This window comes from Erithacus rubecula, assembly GCF_903797595.1.
Source record: "Erithacus rubecula genome assembly, chromosome: 8".
NCBI classification, from domain to species: Eukaryota; Metazoa; Chordata; class Aves; order Passeriformes; family Muscicapidae; genus Erithacus; species Erithacus rubecula.
The window spans coordinates 5091639-5118274 of NC_136659.1; the positions used below are offsets into that span (position 1 = coordinate 5091639).

At 40.1% G+C, this 26636-nt stretch overlaps 1 protein-coding gene across 40 annotated transcripts in view; it reads right to left on the bottom strand.

The window, feature by feature from the left end:
* Positions 1-26636, bottom strand: part of MAP2 (microtubule associated protein 2) — a 212356-nt gene that overhangs the window by 151509 nt on the left and 34211 nt on the right. For 38 of the 40 annotated variants that reach the window (XM_079311169.1, XM_079311168.1, XM_079311143.1 and 35 more), the window contains exon 2: positions 18421-18479. The gene's annotated coding sequence lies outside the window, so the exon portion shown is untranslated. Of the gene's footprint in view, positions 1-18420; positions 18554-26636 lie in introns of all 40 variants that reach the window. The other 2 variants (XM_079311159.1, XM_079311151.1) reach the window with 2 other exon arrangements.

Here is a 26636-nt window from a genome sequence, read left to right on the forward strand (position 1 = left end):
GAAAACTAAGGAGAGCAAAAAGTAAGCTATTCCAATAAAAGCATAAATCCTTGTGAATTCCCAGAACAGAACCACCAACTAGCTGAGGTTGGCAGGGGCCACTGAAAATTTGCCTTGTTCAACTCCAGCTGAGCACAAGCAGGGTTGCATGTGCTCATAGCAGTAATTCTTAGTCCAGAAAACAGCTAAAACAACCCTTTGGTTCAGTTTAATTAGAAATGCAATTAAAAAACCCACAGTCCTGCATGTTAATTGGTGAGGTCAGTGGATGTTAGCCCTTTCCCACACCAAAACACCAATTTTCACCTTCATTACTAATCATATGATAATCCCTACTTTTGCACAACCCTCAGCTAAAATCATACCTCATCTCAAGCTTGGCTCTACTTCCTCAGGGGTACCCTATAATAATTTTCTGCTACACAGAAGACAATGAGCAAATGAGTCAACACACACTGGGTGTGAACTTGTGCTGCTCTTGACTGTCTATTCATTTCTCTAAGTGTAAATCAGGAACAACCCCACTGCTGTCAACTGCATTACATCAAAGAAAGCATACACAGCCTTCTAAATGAAAGAGGTAGTATCAAGTTTCATAGCTTGTATAAAACATATCATGTCATTAAAGATTGAGCAAAACATGGGTGTTTCATGTCCTATTTATTAAATCATACTTGCTGTCCTACTACAAGAACGCAATAAAAAAGGGATATAAGTCTCCCATACAAATAATGCAAACCTACCTGTTTTCTGAAGTACTGCTAAAACTGACATTAATATACATATCCCTTGCATTAAAGAGAACAGGAGTAAAAGAAACTGAAAGAAAATGGAAAAAAGAAATGGAAAAGGATACAAGACAAAGTCTGAGATGCATAACAGATAATGAAATTAAAAGGACACAGGATTGTGATTTTTAGAAATCCAGGAGTGAGCTCTTAATAGAGCACCTGCTTTAGCAGAAAAGTCTCCAGCAAATAAATGACCAGCAAAGCCACCCCTTTGCCAAGTGCCCCACACATGCTGGGAAAGCAGGGATGTGACTCACATTGCTGATGAGAAACTCAGCTCCTCACACAGGTATCCTCAATGCCTTCCTTGCTCTGAGACTGGCTGCTGAAACTTACCCTGCTCTCCTGTCCAGAAAATGTCTGGAAGCCTTTCCTGCTTTGCATGAGAAGAGAACAAGACAGACACCTTGGTGACTTGAAGGGCAGAAACAAAAGGTATGACTCAGTATTTTTAAACTGGAAGGACAGCTGCCTAAAGGCCAGAAACCTGAAGATAAAACCATCCATCTGTGTGAGTCTTTGTGCCATTACTTCCATAATGGTTTTCTGCTTTTGAAAGGAGCTTTGTACAATGCAATTACTCAAGGCCTTTGATGTTTCCTCATGAGCTAAACCACCACTAGGACAGCCCTGGAAGTACTGGCACAAATTTGTTTTCACCTACAGAAGCACAAAATCTCTTTTTGTACTCTGCTAATTCTCAAGTTTCTAAAGAATCTGCTTTTACTGCCTGGTCCACACCTGCACACACAGACATCTCCTGGACTGCCCTGTATGCTTCACCTAGAGAGCTCATTCCCCTGCCTCACCGAGAAAATCTAAAATCAAAGTGGGGAGCAGGGCAGAATTCTACAGCTCAAATCACACTAAAGTCAAACAGGGAATCAGTGTGTTTCCAAAGATGGGGATAATAGTGTGCAGCTCAATTTTGCAAGGAAAAATGAAGATGAAGATGTATACCACCCCAAAGCTTCAAGTGTTTCACCTGCAACTGGAAAGAACTTTTCAGTTTTCTTTCATGTGGTATGCTGCTAAAGAGCTGTGAACTCCCATTTATTGTAGTATAAACATGCTTTTTCTCTAGAGAGATGCAATCTGGTTTACATGAGAGAGATGTTTTTCTAAAAGTAACACACATCCTTATGCTCTCAATGCACCATGTGGATTATACTTGGGATGTAAACATTACCATGTTGGAATGACCAATGTTTCCTCCAGTCTTGTACCCCATCCTCAGACATAGTGGAGGTCAGATAATATAACAGATCATCACCATTTAAAATATTTTCTTGCACACTTTGTTCCATTCACTCAGCAGTTTCATTGATAGTGAGACTTATCTTCTTAGGACAGGAGCTGAGTTCACAAACATCTTTTCTGCACAACCAGGAGCCAAGAGAAGAAGGATGTTCAAGCAGACTAAGAGATAGCAATATTCATATCTCAGGCTTCAGGCACAGCCTAGGATAAAGCTCTTATATAAGAGAATAACTTTAATTATATACATTGTCTTCAAGAATCTGTACTTGAAAATTAAGACTGTATTTCATTGTTTCTCTTGAAGAGAAGAAGCCAATCATTTCCTATAGTGAAGGGAAATAGAAACATTCCAAGACAACTGTATCAATGTTATCCTTTAAAGTCCATGTTCCTCAGTTTGGCACTACAAAAATACCACTAAACAGTCTATCTACAGGACTTCCAATACCACTGATTCCAGTCATTCACGTTTATTTGACTGTGAAATGAAAACAGAATAAAAACACAACAGAAGCAAACACCTTTGGAGCACAAAAATAACAAAGAGCCCCTCCTGTTATAAAAGGTGTTTTCCAATCCCACCAACATATTTGTTTCTAGAATGAAGAGTGAGACCCTTCAGTCCAATGGTAACTTGCAAAAATAGTCCATGGAAGATAATAAAGATAGAAAGTATAGCAATTCAGAACAGAAATGTCACCTTGCTAATAACTATTGTTTATCAAATTGGTTCATTAGTGAGGATGATTCACAGCAAACATCACATACCCAACAGTATTTAGCTGAAATAATGCTCAGGAATAACATGTAGTAACGAGATGCTTTCCTGCAACAAAATGTCAGTCCAATTCTATTGCCCTGAAGGCTGCAGCTGTGCCCAGTGAAGACCAAAACATTCTTCCTGTCCCCCATTAATGTCCCAAAGCAATAGTGACACCTTATCACGAAGGCAGAAATCACACCTCCTCTCAAATCTGCCAACAATGATTTGTTGTCATTGTAGCACAAAATATTTGCCAACATCTTATTTTTAAAAAAGGCCATTTCAGCATATGCTTTTCTGAAAAAATGTTTCTTAAAAGTACATTAAAGCATTTGTTCACTGAAAACTAACAAGTGTTACAGTGGCTCCAAGGATCAGTATCCAGAAATCACAGGAAAAACCTAAAGGTAATTTTTCCAATACTTCCCATTTCCAAGATCAGAGGACCAGATGTACTCATCCTAGAGTAGCCAGCTTAACATTTAAAACATAACCAATAACCATTAAAAACACAAACGTAATGGGAGGAAAGTTCAACTATTGCTAGATCTGACTTGTACAAACTGTATTTCAGATTCCAAATGACTCCTGAGGTTAAGTTCTCCATGTCTTTTGTCAGCTGTTACTACCTATGGGAAAGTAGGTATACTCATCTTCTTAATTAAACATCTAATCACCTTACTGCAGGTACTAACCAGGGCATCTGTTTGCAGGTGCCAACACACACATTCACTTTTCCTTTATCAGGAAACCCACTCTTTGCTCCATGAGTACATTGCATGTTTCTGGCTTTCTGCTTGAAGAATGTGCAGCTTTCTTGACCCAGTCCACAAATGAGATTTACAAAGTTGAGGGGGGAAAATCACTCCACAGCTGACACCATCATCTGTGAAACAGTAACTGTCACAGCACTGCTCTGCCTTTCTCCTTTGGCACTCCTAAGAACCCAGCTATCAGAATGCCTTTCAAGCCCACTCCTATCATCATAGACTCATGTCTATCTCCTGACTGATGTTAGCTATTTTTTGAAAGATTAACAGATTCCTAAGTCTTGGGAAAAAAGCTCAAACAGACCAAGATTGGTTTTAAATACACACGATTTGCAGCACAGGATTTCCAATCACATTAGTGGAAAATGACTGTTCTAAACGACTCCCTCTCACACCTCTACCCTCCTGCACTTTTACTTGGATCCCATTTGATTTGCTCGCTCTCTCCATTCATTCAGACCTCCTTCACCAGGCTGGACAGTGGCAGACTCCTCTTGCACTCTCAGTGTTAAGTCTCTTCGGTTTTATTTACTAGATAATTATCAGGCCTGCTACTGTAACTAATTCTGTGCTCCTTGTGTGACATTAGCCTAAGTGTTAGCCATGTCAGGAACTAAATGCTTTTGGCTACAGTAATACTGAATTACTTGGACCTGGCTTTAGCTCAAGTGGGATAACCAACACAGGCAAATGATCACTCTCTTCTGCTCTCACGCACTGATCTGACTTTATGATGTTGCCCAAAAGCTTTAAGTCAAGGTGATCAGAAGACAAGTTACCTTCAGGGCTTTGTTGGTGCCTTTTGGAACTGTAGCCTGTCTACATGTAAGAATCATGATAGTAACACTGCCAAACAGACACTTTTTTCTTCTTTAAAAAAAAACAAGTTTGGGGGGAGGGGAAAAAAGAAAGAGAAAGGCAGTAAAAATAGATCTGGCGGGAGACCAGAGACCACAAAAACTGGCTCACAGGAAATTGTCCTCATCAGTTACTAGAGAGAAAAATTTTTCCCACGTACTGCACGGATCAGGCAGGGGCAGGATGGTTTTACACTCACTCCAAAAGACATGCTATCACAGGACAACTTAACTTGTAATCTTATATGGTTGAGAAGAAAGGGAACAGAGAGGCTGTCTCTTTCAGGTCCATGCCAGCAAAGCATAAAAAATTCCAGAAGATGCTTTGTCCGCTTTGTTCATTTGCATTAGCGAGTTTCAGTTACAGAGTTTTAAAATAAAAACATAAAAACGTTTCAGTTAACTTAAGGCATCAAAATAAAGTCAATAAAACAGTAACAGAAACACCATGAAACAGAAGTGCAGAGCCCCTGACTTCAACGGCTACACTCATAAGGGAGCATTATTCGTAACACCTCATTCATTCAGGTCTTTACATGCTCTTTCCTTGCAGAAGGTATTACATGTCTAATTCATTATTACATCCACCACTCTAATCTATTGTACCACTCTAATTGAGCTTAAAAGCATATTACTTAACCAGGTCCACAGCTACAGGCAAAGCCTTTTAATACAAAAATTTCCTAACCTGCCAATACGAATGCTTTCGTCACTGAATGAGGAAATGTTTGCACAAACGTGGCTGCTATTGCAGGGTGTTGTTGTTGGTCTAAGCCATGAATGAACAAACAGCAAAATCTCCTCCCAAACAGCTTTTGTGATGTGCAAGGATAATGACAATTTGGCTTTGTCATCTGGCTAAGACTTCAAGCAGCTTTTACTAGTTACTCCTCAGTGCTCTGCAGGCAGTAAACCATAGGCTTCTCTCAAATTATGCCAACTCTTCTCTGAAAGCTTTTGTTTATGAAACCAATTTTCCCAAGAGCAACACTACTAATGCACATCTGAGGACAGCAGACTTGCTGCATGGTTCTGCAGCATGTTAAATGTATTGTTACATTGCATGAGGTCAGCCAGGAAATCAACAGCAGAAGTGGGCATGAAGCACAGCCTGCCTGAAACCCACTCACCCCTTCTGCTGGCCACGGGACCGAGAGTCACCCAGTTATTACACTGTGCTCTGCACCACAATGTTCAAAGCCACTCATGGTCACAGATACACACATACATTCACAGTAAACATAGAATCAATCCTGATACCATATTAACAAAGAACAAGAAAACATAGGATTTTTTTCTACCACTTGCTGAGCTTCCATGACCTCACTGAGTCAATTTTTCAGGCTGGTTCTACTGTTTCTATCACGTGGCTCTAAACTGTTATTCCTAGAAAAGCCATCCACCAGCTTTTCTAGGAACTCAGTAACTCCCCCATCCCCAGCACTACTTTCTGTACTTGTTAAGGACCACATTCTGCTCCCCACACACATACTAACTAGCACCTTCTTCCCCTAACACTCCCACTGCTCTCCTGCAAAACCAATGCTGCAGCAGAGTTTGGCTCTCATGCAGCCAGCACAACAGCGAGGGACCTGCAGCAGTGCTAAACTACATGTTTGCTGGGCTGCAGACATGGGTGTGAAGGCCAAAATTTAAACCATAAGCAAGGACTGGTCTGGGAAAGAAGTTATATGAAACTGAAAATTTAAACATGTAACTCATGAAACATCTGGTCTAGGAGGTGTAGGTGAGCTGGTTTAGGTAGGACTTCCTACCTGAATGTAAAGGTATGTGGCAGTGTTGACACCTCCTGGTGCTCACTCTAAGAATTATGTAACAGCAAAAAATTACAGTAATTCATTAGTTAGGCTTTAAAGTAATTTTTATGCCTAGTTTAGACCCTTTATAACACAGTCATACAACAACTGCTCCTATAGCACTCTAACAAGTATCTTGTTCCACTTGTTACTTTAAAGAGAAACATTTCAAAGAAGTATCCTGTAACATGTAGAACTGCATATTTCCCAAGTACTTGTCATAAAATAGATATTGAAAGCTCAGGAAAAATACTCAGGTCACACTCATGTATGGTAACAAATCCATCTTCCAACAGCCAGCAAACAGAAGAAGGGATCTGAAAGTTATGTTTACTAGAAGAAAAATTAAAGTTTAAGATGATTAAGACACTGTCTCTCCCTTTATTCACTGGCAACTTTTAATACCTGAAACCAAAGCTGTTCACACTCCATGAAGACATGCTCTTACAAAATGTGGGGCTGAATAGTGCCTCACTCCACTGAAGAGTCTTTAAAACAATTTTCCACCCTGCTCATCAAGAGGCAGGTCAGGGGCTCCTCCAGACCCCCACAAGGCTTGTGTCTGCCTGACTCCCCCTCACCAGGAGAGACAAGTTATCTCCTGTATCATACACAGCTACAGAGTACTGCAAAGTATGAAAACTGTAAAAAAAGATGGTCATGACAGAACCCTGAAGCTTTTCACCAACTCTTTATAATGTCTTAAGTTTTAGCTTCCATATTTCCCAGATTCTGTACTGCATTAGTATATAACTCTGAATTTCATATAAAATGTTAGCAAATTCTCCTCACAGTTTAGTCAGACAAAACAGTCCTTTTCCAGCCCAAGAACCAAGAGCAATGTTACAGCTTCACGCCCAAAAAGTGCAAACAACACTGAATTGAGGAGAGCAAACTGGGAGGATGGGACTGCATAACCTGGAGCTGTAACTGGACAATTAACCCCAATATGTAAATGGACCAAAACTTACAAAAGTGTGAAAACATGTGATCTATCTTGGGTGTAGTCTTGACCAGGCTCTTGTACTGCCCAAGGTGCATCCTTGGAAGGCCTTTTAATAAATACCTATTTTATTCCTTTAATACAGTCTAGTTTCTGTCCTTGGTAGCCTCTCAAGGCATCACTTAGGTGCAGACTACAGTGTACTAACTTCATCACATCAAATTCCTACAAATTCAAACCAGCACATAAGGCATAGCCAGTCATTGTCAGCCCTGTTCTCCTTGTCAAGGACACCACCAAAATACATCACCTCTGCAATCACATCTCCAGGGAGCTCTGGCACTGCCCCTGCCCTGTCCTATGGCATGGCTCATTTACCTGGCTCTGAGCACTGACCTTTTGGTCGTTTTTATTTCCTAGCTGCTGCACTCCCTGCAGCTCACACCATCCCTGATCTAACCTCAGCATGGTAAATAGTCACAGCCTGTTCTCTGCACTCAGGCAATATTTTCCTCTGCACCACTTCATCTGGCCTAACTTTCCCAGATTTTGTTATTCCTGCCTGAATAAGCTATTTCTACGTGACTTTTCTTTCCAAATTCTTATATCTATGAAATGTCTTTTCCACTCCATCTCCTTCAGCACCTAGGAAGCACACAAAGACATCAGCAGCTAATCTGTTACAGATAAAAACATCCCTGGCTATTTACTGATTTGTTTCAAAGCAGAACACTACAAGGATCTCTGCTTTGCCCTGAGGAGCAGAAGAAAGGTTATGTCTTCTACCATTTTCCTCCTGAAGCAGTCTTTCCTTTTCAATTTACAATTAGCACTCAGAAATTATGTGGTTTAAAAGCATGACCTAGCACAATGCAGCACAACCACATTACACAAGACCAAGAGGAGACACACAATCTGACAGGCTTGGTGGAGAGACACAATGCCCCATAAAATACACTGACAAGAGTGTAGAGAGACACCTGTGTGTCTCTGAAACACAAGATGTGTGTGAGGGCAAGAGCAGTGCCCAACAACTCACCAATACACCCTGATCCACTGCTCACTGGTGGAGAAGAGGGTCTGCAGCAATACTTGTTAACCAAGGGGAAATCAGAAAACATCTCCAGAGGAGGGCAAGATTTAAACAGGAGAATTTAAAAACAGCTTTAAGTCAAAGTGATGAATGTAACAGCTCCCATGCAGGGTCTACTGGCATATCTATTGAGACACATTCACAATTCACATAGAACTTCAAAACTAAGTAGCATACTTGCAGAGGAAATCAATCAGAGCTGAAGAAAATAGCCTTTCTAGAAAATGCAAGCACAGGCTGTTTCTCAAGATTTCACAGCTAAAATATTTTGGTCAATATGGCTGGAAAACAGACACAGAGCAATGTGACCAGACCAGGTCCCAAACCCTTTCATTAACACAGCATCATTTTTGCTTATCCCCTGCTCCAAAGAGTCTATTTTCAGACTCACAGGATAGATAACAGCCTTCTGAGATCTGCTGCCCTTGACATGTTGGCATGAAAAACACTCTGTGGGCTTTCATCCCCCTCCATTATGTCTGCACCTGAAAATGCAAAACTCAGACTTGCACCCCATTTCTCCATGTCTGATACCACACATGCCATTACTGAACTTACACCTGAATTCCAACTTCCAACTGCTACATACAGCTAACTACAGAGCAAATCCTGCTTCCTGATGAAGGCAGACCCAGCCTAATAGAGAAAGGGCAGTGTCTACTCTGCACTGATTGAGAAGAACACGATGACTACCCCCTTAACATCACAGCAAGGGCTCAGCCTGCACTCACCTTGCTGTAGGGCTGGGTCCTGTTTCCCACTGACAGGAGGTTCTGCCATCCCCTGCTATGGCTACAAAGGGCTCTGTGCAAGAGGGAAACCACAGGATTTGGGGACAGGCCAGAAATATTTTCAGACCTGTAAAGTTAATCTTGGGCTTTCCTGCTCAAAGACTCAAAACTGATGTTTAATACAGAAAAATACTCCACTGCTTTTTTTTTAAAACTTCTGGTCCAAGTCTCAGTCATTCCACTTAATCCATATGCCCTTCTCTTTTTTTCTCCCCCTTTGCAAGAGCAAGTTTTATCCACAAAGTCATGCACTTTAAAAATGCCCTGAAACCACAAATCACAGTTTCTGTGCCCAGACACATGATTCATAACCACAATAAACTTGTTTGAGGCTTGCCTACTCTCTTCTGCATTGACACTAATTCTGGAGACAAGATGCAGATTGCTTCCCCTCAAATATACTCTATAACCTTGAAGAGACCTGGGTAACCTTCAGCCTCAGCTTCATTCCTTTAGCTGCCTAAAGAGATTAGTTTTAAAAAGACTATGTCAACTACATCAGTGCATGATCCATCCTATGAATACTACTCCCAAAGAGGAGTGCTTGCATCTTCAAAACTCATCTTCTCAGTGAGAAATACAGGAAATGGGTCCATACACAAGAGCAACCCCCTTCTGCCAGTCAGGTCTCTCCACAGCCATGAGGACTCATGGAGGAAGGGTAGGTGAAGTCAGCATAAAGGAAACCAACATCTTGCTCCTGACTTCTAGCTAAAAAATATCAGACTTTGACCCTACTTCAAAATAAATTACCTACTACACTTCTTGTCCAGGTAACCTGCTAGGTCTAAATGGCACATTCTCCATGAAACCCTCAGGTATCCTCTATTATTGTCACCTTAAAATGAAGGGATGGGACCACAATGGGCTAGAGACTATTTACTGCTCCAATTCACATCAGCCTCAAGGTGTGAGATTTAGAGAAGCAAGAATTCAGCCATAGCTCAAAAAGTAGTCACAAGTTTCTTCGTTACAAGGTCATATATAACATTTTAATCCAACAGAAAATTGCTCCGAAGCTTATTTTGCTTTTTTAACATATCACTTTTACTTAACTCTACTACAATGAGTATACTTTTATCCAACAAGCTATTACTACATTTACACACATATACTTCTGTTGTAACACTCAAGCTCCTAGTCTACTGTATGCCATTATATTACTACACTATACAATTTTTTTCTATCTTATCTAATACAGTTTCTTACTTACGTAAGGCATATTTTTACTTACAACTATAGAAACATAAGCCTATAATTTTTCTGCTTAATGTCTGTATACTTCTATTTTTACATCAATCCAAGCTTCTTCAAGGCTGCAAATCAAACCCTTCAGTATTTGTGGAAGTTTCTACCTTTCTGTTTCCCACAGTCCTCCAACTCAGAAGCCTCTCCTTGTGTGGCTTAGCTGAATATGAACCTTCTTGCCTCAGCAAATAGGCTGCAAGACCCACCCATCTGCTGCCTTCATTGCAACTACATGATACAGAACAGTTTGACTCTGGGGGTCCTGGAATCCCTCCCACCAGCAGGGAGCTGGGTCTGGGCATCTCCTGATTTCTCTTTTGACTGCTCCCTGGCCTTTCCAGCCACGAGTAACACAAGCACTGAAGCAGTTTGAGTTCATCCACCAGATCCTAGCACAGAATTGGGTAGGATGACTGGCAATCTGCTTCTGCTCGCACATTTGGTTTTATCATCTTCCTGAATGGAGGGCTTTGCATCAGTACAGCAGCCAAGAAAGCACAGAGCTGCTTCAGCTGACATGCAGCAGAACACAATTTCCTAATCTCTTTTCCTTCAAATGACTGCAGTTGCCCCAAAGAACACAGTGAAAGCAAGATTTTTCCCCCAGGCGTGAATAGATTACAGCATCTCTCTGAACTGCAAATTACTCTATTCTTAGTTAATAATTAGAAGTGCTGTAGGAATAGACCAAACACTTCAAACTCAGCTCTAGATTTTGATCTGAAATATCCTTTACCTGTAAGGTCCTCTCCCCAATACTTATGAAAACAGAATCACTTTTGTCTATTCAATGAGACACCAGAAAACCTTTTTAAATAAAGGGATGGACTTGCCCATGATGAGCAGAAACAAAAAAGTCAAATTCTCGCTTACAGTGTTTTTGTGAGATTTGCTTCTTCCTTCTCACATGGCAACAAATGAACACTGAAAGCAATTTCCCATCTTGTTCTGTCAGCACATGGACACCTAATAAATCCCAAGATGTAGAAGACACACAGAAGGCTTTTTTCTATTTCTTTTAGTTTTATAACTAAAGGACCTAGTTATGACATTTACACTACTTCCCACTCTGCCTTTGAAGAAATTAAAGGTAATTAATGTCAAAAAAACCAAAAGATTTTGAGGAAAACACACTTGCTACATTTGTGTAAATAAAGGAGATCTTTTAGGTGTCTGGCTGGCACAGAATTCGGTGATATTCTTTCCAGAATGACTTGGTTCAAGTAATTAGTTTTCTTAAATGGTTTATTTCCATAAGACTCTGAGACACCTGACAGCAGGCAAAAAGCAGCAGCATCAGCAGGTGCTGCACTGATCTCAGGTCTCAATGCCAATTATCAGAAGCAGAGATGCTGGTCCCAAGGATTACTTAATTGCCTGCTCCTGGCCCCCAACTCTTCTCCCATTTCCAGCACCATCTCCTCTGCTGTGCACAAAAAGCACTTTTTTTCATTCCCAGAAAGAGTCTGCCATGGGATGGCAGCCTGGGCCTTCTGCTGCCCATACAACATGCAGCAGGGCTGCCTGGGAGCAAACATGCCAGACCCTGTTGGCATCGTTTCTAATGGAATCAGGAAGGCCAAACTTGACACAGGGGATAGGTTAGTGACATAGAAAGCAAGCAGAAATCATGGAGTCATGCTGGTGTGTTGAGCACTGAACCAAATATGAGGTTCCTCACAGCTGAGTTCTTGTACCACTACCATATCTGGCTGTTTTAAACTTAGTCAGCATTTCACTCCCAAAGAATTTGACCAGCCTGACCAAAAGGAAAGCAAACCCTCGACCATATGCTCACTATTACTGCCAGGGTACAAGACTAGTAAATGAGAAAGGCATAAAGGCTTTCCTGTTGCTATGCTACAGATGTTGTTTGGTCTTTCATGGTGTATTTCTGAGACTCAAGACCCTGGTTTTCCTGGCTGTAACTGCATGTGGGTGCAAGTCTATTGCAATCAATGGACCTAAGCAATTTCAGACATAAAAAGCCATCTAGCCCTGTTGCTTTGAGCCTTATAGCACAAATACAACATGCACAACTGCACTCTGACATGATGACCTTGAGTATAGCAATCCTTAGCTTCACTCCTGCTTCCTATGAAAATGCATAGTTGTCAATACAAAACACTGGCAGAATCAGTCAGAATTGTATGTAGAAGTCTATGATTTCTAGCTGAGCTCCCATGGCCCACATATGAAACTTGCCTTTGAATTTGCTTGAAAAAAGCATCAGCTTTTCACCCAAAGCAATAGTTTCTCACTTGACGGGTTGGAGCTCACATTTTCTCCTTCTGAGCACAGTGTAAATTGTCTCAGAGGCATGCAACCCTGTTCTGATTAGAAACAAAACACAATTTTATACACTTATCTGCCCATACTGTTATTGTTTGCACTATGAAACTATTTCTCAGTTGTTAGATCAGGATAAGCTGCTAATTAAGATGTACAGCAGAAAAAGCCATATTAGTAGAAGAAGCAATAAAGCACTGCACGAGGCTCAGGAGATTGGAATCTGATCCCAACTGGGTCACACACTTGCCTGCAGATAACATTAATATCTTAACATTCCTCATTTCCTCAGATGCAAACTGGAAACACCCTCCTAATGGAGACACTCTGTACTTGAGGACTGGATCTCCAAGAATGCTCCTTCTTACTGCCCCAACTATGGAACAAAATACCTGTACAAAAGAGTAACATGGCATTTTTCTGGCTTTTAAGCTTGGCCTCCTCATCACAAGGTGAACAGAGACACAGAGCTGTACACTGCACAATGCTGGAGAACAGGGGCTTCCCTCTAACCACAGTCTTGGATGAGTTTACACTCATGCACATTTACCTCCCATCCCACCTCCACAGCAAGAATTTCTGTGCAGGCACTATTCCCTGACTGGTGTTCTGCCAAACCAGGTCCAAAAGTCTTTCTCAAATGTAAACATTAAACCACACAGAGCCTCACCACTCACCTGGCTCCTAACCCTGTTACACATATTTCCATAACCTTTTTTATAGAAAGATCATTATTTAGTTCAGCAGGTACCTCAAGGAAAAAAATAATTAATAGAAGCTTATAATGCTCTGGATTACAAATGCAGCACCACTGTGATCCACTGAATTTCCACTACCTCTGAGATTCTGATTCAAATATTTAGAAAGAGCAGTCTGAGGGAGACAGCTCTGTCAAAAACACATGAATCATTTGAATTATTACACACAGTTCCATATCACAACTAAATCTCTCCTAGGAATGCACTAAAAACTAAGGATTGATGTTTTTGCATTTTTCAGTCACACCGCTCCCATTGGCTTGTATTCAGAGAATGTGTCTTGGGAAGCTCAGCTCAAAGTAAGCACAACAACAAAGTGTGAGAAAAGTTCATTTGTATCAATGTCTGGCAGTGTAAAGCGCCACATCTTACAGCATTTGGGTAACAAACCTATGTGATGGAGAAACATAGCAAAGCATAAGCAGACCGTGTGTCAGCTGTGGGTAAATATGGACAACAGAGACATGGATGTCTAAACAAGCATTTTTCTCTTTTTTGATCAAAATCAAAATATCTGGTCCCCTAGAGGTGTAGAGTTGACTTATTTTATCAGGATTTGAGATACGAGTCTTAACAGCCTAGGAATTATAAACTTGACAAAGTTATTTCAGCTACACAAAAATATCCAGAAATGTAATACAGGTTATGATCTGGGTATTCTTAGAAGTGTTACAATGTTTCATTCACAGAACAAAACAACTAGATAATAGACTACTTATATATATTTTTACATATATATATATATACACTATATTATAACAGTAAAAAGGAAAATCTCTTCCAAGCAAAACCAGTAGAGTTTCACATTAAAGTTTTGAAGTCAGTAACTCCTGTCTTGATACATTGCTCACACAAATGAAGTGAGTCTACAGTCCACCTTTCAAAGATTGAAAATCAAAAATTTGGTAAATGGCTTCCCATTAATACCATATGCTTCCAAGGTGAGAAGCAACACAAAAGGAATAACTGTACTACCTTTAGATGATGAGGCATGTTTATGCCTGCAGCATTTAAGAACTGGAAGGGCTCTGTGATTACTAGTACCAGTAGGAAACAAAAAAAACAAAAAACAAAAAACAAAACAAAAAAAACCTGTGAGTGACTTTATGGAAGAAAGACTTTTGACATATCTATTGCTAAGTGGTAATGTGTCTAGAAACCTGTGAAGACAAAAGAAATGGAGACAAAAATCCATGAACAGGATATGAGTTGGGGCTCTAAGCAACAGAAGAGCTTCTACCTCTGAGTGCTACACACACTGAAATACTCTCTCCCACCAGTAATAAAAGACACTGAAGATGTAAAGGCATTACAGCCACTATTTTCAAAGTCTGTAAGTGAAGCAAATCTTGTGGATAAGGATAGTAACTCCTACAACTGGGGGGCAGGGAAAAAAAAACACACACCAAAAAACCATTTTTTATCCAAGTCTTCATTCACCTGCAAACTTATCTATCTTTCCTGCTGCATCCAATAATCTCATAGAAAATGTTTTCTATCTCCAAAGAGACTTGTCTTGTCTAATTTAAATCTTTCAGGTTAGAATTAAAGGGTATAACCTTTCTAAAAAGTGTTGTAAGGGCCTACTAGCTGGTATAGCAATTTATTCCATGTAAATGAATGACATCTCAGAGTCTGAAGAATAAGCAATAAGTAGAAGCAGATGCTTGCAGTTCTACAATATGTTGTTTCCTTTTAAAAAATAAGTGTGTGCCACCTGTTCCTTCCATTTTTCTTTTATTTTTTCAGAAGACACTCCTGGCAATGGAATTAGCCATTAAAAAGGAAGCCACAAACACTTACTTGGCTAACTAATTAGCACTCAGAAGCTGCTGGCATCAATAAGAACAGCTTCCTCAGATACTCCCTCCCATAAATACTTTGCTAGCCTCTGGGTTTCACATTTGGTGTTTGGGAGAATGGTAACCCAGGCATTTATTATTACTCAGAAAACTGCATCTTTATACGTCATAAATAATTTCAGAGAATGAAAAGTAAAGTGGCCCTTAAAATAACACCTATTTCTGTACATTCATAATCCCAGGATTCAGATTATTTCAAAAAGTGCAGTTTGGACCTGTAACCTTTTCTTTTTTTTTTCTTTTTTTTTAATTTTAGCACAAGGAGACTATCATACAGGAAGCCTGTCACAGAGAAAGGAGTAGGGCCCAAGGATAACATCCTGCTGTTTGACCATGAGGACTGCTCTCACTCCTCTGTATGACATGACACTGCTTTCCTCAGGAACCTCTGCTGTGGGAGCAATTTGAACTGTTGAGTCCCTTTACACTTTCTGCTCCTAGCAGTAGAGCAGAAGAGAATGGTAATTGTGTGTACAGATGAGCAGCTCTGCAAAACAACTTGAGATGCATAATCTTACACTGGGAACTAGAGAATGAATATAATCTGGTAGAATGAAACTCCTATTTCTCCAAGAGATCAGGTGCCTTGTTACAATTTTTTATTGGAAGGGCTACAGCAGATCACTGTACAAGAGAAACAGTCCAGAACAGCAGCAATTTAAAGACAGAAGGACAAAAGACTCCACAGTGTAAGTGGTGATGCCAGTTCTTGTACATTTTAAAAACAACATAAAGGCAAATGTTCACTAGCTCTGTTTATAGGGCTTCTAAGAATGCCAGCTCACTCATTTCTCTCATTCTACATATTCTATATTCTCCTTCTAGATCTGTTTCTGGAGAGGTTTTTCCATCTTTCTTTCCATCTTCCTGAGATGCTCACCTACAGCCTCTGCTCTCTGCAGGAGGTGAGCATGGTAAGCACACTGCTTGCAAGCAGTAATGACATAAAAGGGCCTAATGTTAGGTTAGGCAAAGCAGGTCTTCAGGCTTTTGATAAAATTCTCCTCTGTTTTTTTCTTTATACCACAGAGACATTCACCATAAACACACTTTGGTACCATTACATACACATAGGTTGTTCCCATGAAATATTCTGATAAGAAATAAAATCCATCTTTTTGTTGCCTTTTTTTCCCCAGTTTCTCACTAAAACACAAGAGTTCTGCTTACATTTAATATTTTCTTTAGAGGATTGGAGTTTACTGCCCTTCAAGTGTGAAAAATAAGGTAATATTTATGTTCAATACATGCCTAAACTTGCAGAGACAAGCCTGAGACAAACAGTCTTGCTTTCATTCCTTTGTACAGGATACACTGCTGTCTGATGAGCAAAGAAGGTGCTTTGGGGCAGTTCAGAAAGTGATGCAACAGTGAGACAAATTAATATGTTAAGAGCTTTGCTGTGCCATTATATGGGTTGTGTGCAAGCCTAATAGAGGGTTATAAGGATGTCTACCAAGGCAAAAAAAGAGAACTGAGCATGATCTGCATATGCCTTAGATTCATGTGGAAAAGACAGAAAGAGAAGAACAAAACCTAATAAAATTGAAAACATTTGATGTGTTTAAACAGCTTTGGTGCAGGACTGCTCCTCTAGTCTGTACTGTGTGTTCAGCCTAATAAAATGAGATTTAGACAACTGATTATTTAATTATAAGAAGGCCTTTTGCTCTCCATTTATACAAGAACACAGAGTCTATTGATAAACTGAGCAGCTCAAATGCAGCTGAAAGTACCAATATTCTAGGCACTGGAAGAATTGGATTGCTACTCAATTCTGTGAGCAGACAGGAGTTTACCCACTCCTTTCAGCTGAAATTCACCAGCCTGCTCTGCATTTCCTGGGTACACACATCAGCTGTGATAAATCTTTGGTAAGAACCCTGCCACAGAGACTACTGAAGTGCAGACCAGCAGCAGTGAAGTGAAATGCAGAATGAACTCTTCTCCACTTTGCTGTTGCTCTTTGCAAAAAGCACCCACCAAACAGCTTTGCCTACGCTTCTAGCTCAGATCCTCAATTGCTCCTTCCTATTAAATTTTTTTGATTTGGCCTTACTATACCTTTGAAATACTTATCTCTTCCTGACCATTTAACCTTTTGCCTAATGATTCAAGTTCAATGACATGCAGAGGCTGACAAGGAACAGATAAAAGAAATCTCATGCACTCGCTGAAATCAAAGCTAGACCTCTTTTCTCACTGGATAAGGATTAATATCATGAGCAAGACCCCTGGCAGTTTCCACTCAACAACAATAACAGGAGCCTTGCTGATAAATTCTCACATCTCACCTGATTCTCTCACTGCAAGAGAAGAGGCTTACATGACTGTGGCAATTTTTTAAAACATCTTGAGAAATGCAAGTGCTACATCTGCACTGCAGCCCGTCACAGCTATGATGCAGCATTTCAGAGCTGGTGACAGGAAACTCTGAAATACCCAACAGAGAGACTGATGCTCTGCACTGAATACCTCCACTCACTCTCCTGTCTTGTGGACACGCACTCCAGAAAGACTCATGCCTTCACAAAATGGAAAAAAACTAGGACCTCCAAGAGAGAAATGTGAGGCTACAGTAAGAGCAGCAATGTTGTGACCAGAAACCGCCCTGTATTGCAAATTTGCATATCTTATAAACAACCTCAATAAAACGTTTCAACAAAACAGAATCCTCAGACAAGGTGAGCATGTGGTGACTAACACACAAGTAATCAGCACATATTGCAGGGAACTTTTTTTGCTAACTGTGAACTCTAAATTTGAAGTGTGAAAAGAAAAAAATGCCACGTCACAGCTTGTGCTCAGCAGCAGCAGCAGCTTTTGGATAGCTCAACTTGCAATGACAAGAGGACATTTCCTACAGAAAAGATGTCTACACAAAAAAAGTTAGCAAAAAACCCCAATGTATTTTTATTTTCACTTGTTTCCACCTCTGTGCCATAAACACCTTCACCGTGCAGCACAGAAAATGTACATCCTTTCTTCGTTTAAAAAACCATTGCAGTACATAACTCATGTACATGCAGGCATAGGAGGAGTCCTGTCAAACTATCTGGGTTTGTTTGAACACGCCCCAGAGACTTATTAGGCAATCCATCCCAGTAAAGTCAAGATGCACAGCATTTCCAGAGCCCTGGAATGACTGATATGATACCAACAAAAACAGAAGACCCACCTGGTGGTGCTGCTGTCACCTTGTCAGACACAGGATATTTTATTTCAGGTTCCCACAATCTGAAACAAAACAAAAGCTCTCAGTTAGTGGCAGTTGTTAAAGGGAAAGGCTTTTATTTTATGTGAATTAAAGACTCACGATTTGCAACACACATCAATAAGAAAATGCATTCCTTCTCTGCTTTTAGTACATGTGCAGAGTTACATCAAATGCTCTTTTCCAGCAACTAGAACCTCTCTTGTCACTACAGCTTACATCCCTTGATTTGCATCAGACCATGTCTTACTGAAGATCCCATGCCTTCAGAATGCCTGTTTTTGTATAAAGTGAACATCCATGGAAAATCTGATTCCTCAGAAGCACAGACTACACTATGGTGTCTGTTAGGATCAGAATTTCAGAGAAACAATTAAATTCCTTCCTTCTTTACTGAAAAAAGATGATCTGAAGACCTTTCACATATGTACATTCAATGGGGATGATTTGCCAAAAATTTGAAAATATGCTAACAGCAACAGCCCTAAGTACAAGGAGTCAAGAAATAAAAACCATGTAGACAGTAAAACCTAATTTGCCAAAAGCTTCCTTGCAGCCAGGAATCCCACAGTTACACTGCACAATAGCAAATTACGTGTTTACAAGATACAGACCAGACTGATGTGACCTATGAATTCAGTATCAGGTAACATGGTATCATGTACCACAGAAAATCTGCGACAGGGAAGTGCTGTTGAGCAATCACAGAATTCTCTGGTGTTACACTTGTTTTACTGCAGGGCCCTGGGAATGTCCTTAACTGCCTTGTGCTTGAGTTACTAAACATATCTCAACAATGGGTATAATATCATCACAATGGCATAAACAAGGACTAATTACTGCTTTGCAAATCCTGGGAATGGCTAGGCAAGGGAGAAGCACCTATAAACTGCAAATTGTTGGCATTTACAAATGGCATTGAATTGCCTGAGAAGGACTTTCCTACCCAGATGTTGGAACCTTTGAAACTGAGAATTTTGGGCTTTCTGTGCTGACAGGCACTGACCCCAAAAAATACACTGGTTTTGACCTGAGGCCTTAGAGAAGGCTTCCAAAATTGAGTGATAGAAGTAGAATCACTGGTGTGTGGTTTGCATAAAAGAGTGTACTATCACACAGAAGAAAATTTAAATTTAAGGTTTTAAAATACAGCAATATAAAGAAGGCAAGATGGAAGTTTTAGGGCAGAGGTTTCTTTCTTCTTCTTTATGGATCTAGGCTGTACTTTTGTAATTGGATAAAAAAGTCTGCATTGCATGTCACGAGTGTTTGGTTATTGGGTTAAAGGCAAAAAAAATTTAGGTAGCTTTTCTTAATTGGACAAACTGGCACTTAAAAGGCCTTGTAGAAAGAGAGATACATTGTCATTTTTAGTTTGCTAGCTAGAAGTACTCTAGCACTCACTGTAATATAGATAAGAATTAATAAACATCTGAGTCCAAACACGAAATACCATCTCTTGAGCTTTTAATCCCAACTCTGGCAGAAGAAAAGGAAATAAATAAAATGCAATACCCAGCTTTAAGTCAACAGCCAACAAACCATTTTCCAGCCTATCACCATCAATCAGCATGAACCTACCTGCAGAACTAACTTCTCCTAAAATACGGATAACAAAACTCACAGCTGGACAAAGCTATTTAAGATACTCCTGCTTCACAGGAGAGAGACAGGGAGAAGATAAATGTCAGCAGGAATAAAAGCACCTTGTACTTGTAGTGAACTTTGCTATGTCTCCCTGTACCCATAAGCATAGGGGTTCATCACTGAAAGCAATGGGAGTTTCATCTCTGACTTTACCAAAGCTAGAGAAGAAAAATATTTACTTTCACAAGGACAGATTCAATGTCTTGCTAAAGTTAACAGGAAGCAGCAGCTGAATTGTGAGCATAAAGCAAGGACCCCATCCCTCCCTCCTTCTTTTAAGCCTGGGACAACATTCTGAAAGGAGAAAAAGGCTTAAGTCTTTACAGCACACTGCTGTCATAACTGAGGATGAAGATGGAGGTGTAACCAGGAGAACAGAAGACAGGAAGTCAAGCTCATCTATTTCTTCTTACCTCTCAACACCAGCAAATGAAAAGTCAGTTCTTACAATATATTGGCCAGGCATGGATCTTACTATCTTTGGTTAATTCCATGTGTCTGAGAAGAAAATCAGCTGTAAGCCAGTTAGACTTACTAAATTATGTTTGTGCAAGGTACCACCCCTAGGTGCAGAGTCATGCACCAAAGACTGAGGAGACTTTAGGATAATTTGGGTGTAGCCCTGGCCAGGCTCTTGCACTGCCCAAAGTCTATCCTTTCAATAAATACCTATTTCATTCCTTTTGCTCTCTCTAGTCTCTGTTCCAGGTCAGCCTTTTCAAGCACACAGACATTCTCAATAATGGGCAGCAAAATACAACCATGTAACAACTCATATATAATAAATATTCCCCTCTTGAGCAAAACCCCATTCAGCACTCTCCAGTCTCTGAGGAGCTACCAGTTCATATCCAAACCAAGAGACAAGGAGGAATGGTATCAGCAGGATTCCTTTTCTCAAGCTTCTGATGAGCAAATGAGGGACAAGCAACTCCAGCAAGCCGAATTTCCAGTATTTTTACAGCTTGGTCCACAATTATTTACTCCCTAGAGACTCCAGACTCATCCTCCTATTTGTGGTCATGATAAAAGGTAAACAGACTTGTTGCTAAAATGGCCATTAAACACCAATCAGACACCCATTTACACTCCTGCTCCGGTTACACTCAGTTAACTCCACTTCAAAAACATCCAGATTTTCCAAATCACAGACTGACTCACGCAGCCTGTGGTGAACAGGGGACATATTCTGGAAAAGACTACTAATAAAATACCATGCCAACCGCTTGACTCAGAGAAAACATGACTAGCACTGCGACATGTTGGCATTTTGACTTCGGAATACTTGCCGGATGATAAAATCAGGAGCTGTCTTTAAAGCCTACACTGAACAAAACTATCTACCCCTTTCTTGCAACTACAGTGGCATTTGCTAATTCTGTCAGCTTTTTTGTGAAGCTGGTGGAGTCACACTGACAGCTCAGGTCCAAAGTCTTTCACTAATTGCCTTTCAGTAACATCCAACAGGAAAATAAAGTTGTCCAGTACTTTCCATCTTTCAGTATACACCTGCCCCAAGAGATGAGCATGTACTATAATGATAGCTGAACTTATCTAAAAAATTCATTGGCATAACTGGATACATCTTCCAACACCCTGAGGATGGGTCACTTTGGAAGACGGAGCTGGTTTGGCTGAAAGGGAGAAAGTGTTTGGAAATCTGAAGGTGGAAGACAGATTGGGTAATGGTGACCAGAAAATGATAACATTAGTTATTCAAATATAAGGAAGGAACAAGTAGAGCAGATTAAGAGCAGTGAATCTCAACGAAGAAAAATAGATTTTAAGCAACTCCACACAGGTCAGTAAGGCTTCATAGGAAAGCAAAAAAGTGCAGAAAAGTGCTGGAGGTGGAATAAAGATGCAAAGAAAAATCTATTTTATGGTAAAACAAGGGTGGGACATCATCAACTGACTACAGTGCTGACCAGAGAGATATGTTAAAGAAGAGATTCATGTAAAAAAGTCAACTTAAGCAGATGAAATCTTACTAAATTTTTTTAGCAATAAAAAACCAACAGACTGAAACCAACCACAGACTAATAGATGAAACCACTGACACCGTGAACTCACAGGAAATGAGGGAAGACCTAAAGCACTGCCTGAAAGCAAGCACAGAACCACCAACCCCTATAAAAAGGTAAGAGGATGACAACCACACAGGGAATTGGAGACCTGTCAGCCTAACTCAGACTCCCAAAATAAACTGTGAATTAGTTATAAATATCTGAAAGACAGATGGCCTACATAAGCAAATCTACTTCTGTAAAGAATCAACCAAAACAAACTGGTCTGACCTTGCTTTCTGTTTCAATATAGCATAATTACTGGAAAAGGGCAGCACATATATCCTATATTCTTTGGGGGGAGAAAGAGGGAATGCTCAGGGGGTTAGGGTTAGTGAGCCTGAGGCTCACTTCTCTGCAATGCTTTGCGTGAGCAGCCAGGAAAAAACACTGAGCTGAGAGAGTTTACGAGTATTTCATCACATTCAAAATCATCCAAAATCAATGCCATGAAACTCACTGATCCAAAGTGCTGATGCAAAGGCAGCAAAAAGGAAATGTTTCCACATACAGCTTCACCCACCAACATCTTATTTGAGACCCAACAGGCTGAGCCCAGGTACTCAACAGTGCTCAGCCAGAGCAGGAGTGCAAACCCACATTCCTCTCTGCTGTGCTGGCTCTTGGGGTGTGACCTGCCTCCACCTAAAGTAATAGCAAAGAGAACAATTGAACATTCAGCTTCCACTGAAGCAGTGGTTCCTAATAGGCTCAGCAGAGCTCTTCTGTCAGAGCCATCAACCTCATACTGCTAACTGGTGTCTGACACACAGACATGCCTTAGCCCAGGAGATAATCCTACAAAGTATAAAGCTAGCAGTTGTTCAATGTCTGAAAGACTTGCAAAGGCGATTTAGGCTAATCTAACTAAATTAGGAACCCTCTGAAGCTGTCAGTTGTCTTCACTGGACAGGCAAAAAGAACCAGGTAAAAAGGATGAAGATATCTCCGGGAATTTGCTGCCACAATCAAGATCTGCATTGTAACTCTTGCAATTTTTTCCAGCCTTGTGCATATACCCTTCCTTGATCTGCTCACTGAAGATAATGGAGAGTGCAAGACTGAAGATTTTGGTTGTTGACCCACCTGCATGTGATGAAGCTGAGCTGTGACTGTACTCTGAAGCTTTGGCCCCAAAACTCAGCTAAATGACATTTTGGACTGGGGTTCACATTTGAAGCCTACTAGTTGAGCAGCCTGCTCACTGCAGTCTGTGTGAAGGAACAGAATAATCTTCCATTCCATTCTTAAAAAGACAGACATTTCAATGCTCATTTTGACTGATCTAAGACCATTCCTCATCTGCTATGGTACTTTTTGACAGCCTCTCTTACCATTTCTAGTGAAATGGAAAGTTTAATGACTTCTAAAGTATTTGAGATTGTTTAGACATGAGAAGTATAATCTGTGGCTCAGAACTGAAGTGGCAGTAACAAAACAGATTTGTAGGGCATCTTGCCTGCCATGCAAGAAAGGAGCAGACATTCATTCAACACTTTTAATGGGAGTCAAGAGCCTAGTTTTCCAGAAGCACACACCCTTTCATCTTTATTCTGCCAGTTTCAGTGACAGGAACCCACAAAAAAAGTACACTGAGCGCTGTCAGTATTTCTGCAATGAAAGAGCCTCACAGCTTCTGTTTGTTTTCTAGATGATCCCATTACCCTTTTTTTTAATATTTGAATACATTTTCAAGGGTGCAACTCAAAACACTGCAAGGGCACCAACAGTGCAGGAAAACATGTAACAAATAAAAACCCCTGACTTCCAAGAGAGATCAGTGTTGTTACCATTCCTCCTATTCAAGTAATTCATTTATCCTCACGACAAGGTACTTCTGTTAGTATGAGCCTGCAAATGTTTAATTGTTCCCAATTCTCATTCACAGGTAATGCCTTCCTTATAGCAGCTCTGATTTCCAGGAGTTTATTCAGTTTATCCAGCTGCAAGTAACATTAAACCATATCTTTTTATTATATGTTCTTAAAATTTTTCAATTTATTCACTATAATAGTTAACATGGTCAGAAGCTTTCTGTGAGGAAAAGAATTGCCTGAACTTTTTTCTTCTTCCATCAGATGTCATACACAAAGACCTGGCTCCTAGCTAGTACAGATAAGCATAGCTTTATCAGAATTTCAGGAAATGCTATCAGTTCACAGGAGTTAAGGATCCATCTTGGACACTTGTGTCAGGAAACCACCATATGAGTTATTCTTTTCTCCATAGTGATGAAAATATGCTTGAGAAGTATCTTTGCTTTCTTTTATTGAGAATCTACATGTTCCTAAAAAAATCCTCAAGCATTTCTTCTGTTATTCTCACATGTGGTCCTGAGCCCACAAAGTCAATTGGCGGTTCACCACCGACCACAACTTTCCAACCACATCACCACATTCGGCCTGCCAATCACAACTTTTCAAGAGGAAGTACTAAATAAACAATCTCCCTTCTCCTTTGCAGGCTCCCACTATTTTGATGTCCAAACACCTCCCAGCCTGTAATTTTCACTTTCTCAATTCTAGTACCATACAGCAAAGGATTAGTTATCCCAGTACAGAAGGGTAACTGAAGCACAGAGAAATTAAGTTATTTATTGCAAGTTCCTTATAAAATCTTTGGAAGCATTTACAGACCTCAAGTCAGATGACATCCATCAAAGTCTCAGCTGATGCTAAGAGTTCTCATCAAACAGACTCACAGCAGTTACACAATTTGAAAAAGCCTAGGACCAGCACTAGTTAAGGTTTAATAGCTAAAAAACCCCTCTTTCAATACCATCATATGCAGCTTCCTTTCAACAAACAGCAAATCAAAGAATAAAATGCAACACTTCAGTAATACAGAGTGACACTTGCAAAACTCAATTTCAGTGTAAGGCATTCATATCAGAAATCAATGAGAGTTCTTCTGGAGTTTCTATGCATCACATGCATCAGAGACTATTTTAGGGAATTTTATTTTAATTAGATAACAAATTAATTCAATTTGTGATAACCTAAGCTTTTAATACTTAAATAGGGTGATATACGCATCTTGAATAATGTAAAAAGATTCTGCCATGCCAGAAAATAAAAAGTTGAAGAATTAACTTTTCTGAGCAGTTTAAACTCCAGTTTCTTGATGCACAGTTTAGACAATTGTTTTATTCCTGGCCTCTAACCAGGCTTTGGTAACCAACCCCCTTCTCCATGCCCAAATTACTCACACAGGGCCAGAGCAGAGTGCTGATGACTCCACAGTGACCCCAAGCAGCTTCCACTGGATACCTACATGTAAAGTTACTTGGACTTCAAATTATTTTTTCCACCTCTACAGTGGAAGTGCCCACCTATCCACTTCAGGACTTGGAAGTGTTAATTCCTAAATGCAAGATAATATAATAATTACTGATATGGAAAAGTCAGTATTTTCAGGGCAGTCTTAACACAGTTTGCAGAAAACAGAAAGAATTAAGACGTGTTCTGAAAATACCGAAGGAAAGCAAAAGCACTGAGTGGCTGTTCCCAAATGGAGGAATATGCACTTAATGAGGTAGGAGTTCTGCAGAAACAAATAATAATGTGATCCCATAATTAAAGACTGCTTTGTAATATGTATGCAGAAGGCTGCCACAAAGACTGCACAACCACCCCTTTTTCCAGTGTTTCCTGAAATGAGCCATTTGACACAGCAATGTTCAAAGGTTCCTTTCACAGGATTTTTCGGTCTGTGATACATCATCCGATGTGACCGAGGTCGAGTGCATTAAGAATCTGTGTAACATTTTGTGCTGCAACACGACAAAAGAGGCACTGTCTGAGCTGCAAGGGCTGATCAGCCATACTACAAACACATATGGAAGCATACAGAACTTAGAAATAATTTTAAAAGTTTTTAAGTAAATAGGGTGTTGTCTTGCTTTGAAAGACAGGTATCTGCTAAGGAAGGTAGGAGCTTCTCTTGGAGCGGAAAATGCAAATCCCTTCCCTCTGACTTTGGACACTCTTTTGTTTTACTTAAATATCCATAAGTACCTAGTCGTTAGTTTCCCAACTTACGGGAATAAATTTTAGAAGTAAAAAAGAAAGAAACCTAATTCTCAACAAGTGTTTAAATTCCGAATAAAATACATAAATACAAAGTCCTTGGTGGCCTCCTAGACCATATATGAAAGAGAGTGGCATCACAGAAACAGCACATTAATGACATGACCCACTCAAAGGTTAATAGGAAAAGGCAGGGACACATAGTAGGGCTTTCTGTGTGCCTTGCCAGAGAGACCTCCATTACAAGTTACAATGGCAAATTCATTCAAATCTGACTTAGAAACCCCATTTTTACAGATTTATTAACTTTTAACTAGTAGGCACAAGTATCGCTCTAGTTCTAAATAATCCCTCCTTCAGAAGTGACATTATCTCTATTGTATTTTGGTGAAGGAAGAATGCACTTTTTCTTTTATTAAAAGGGATGACACTCTAACAC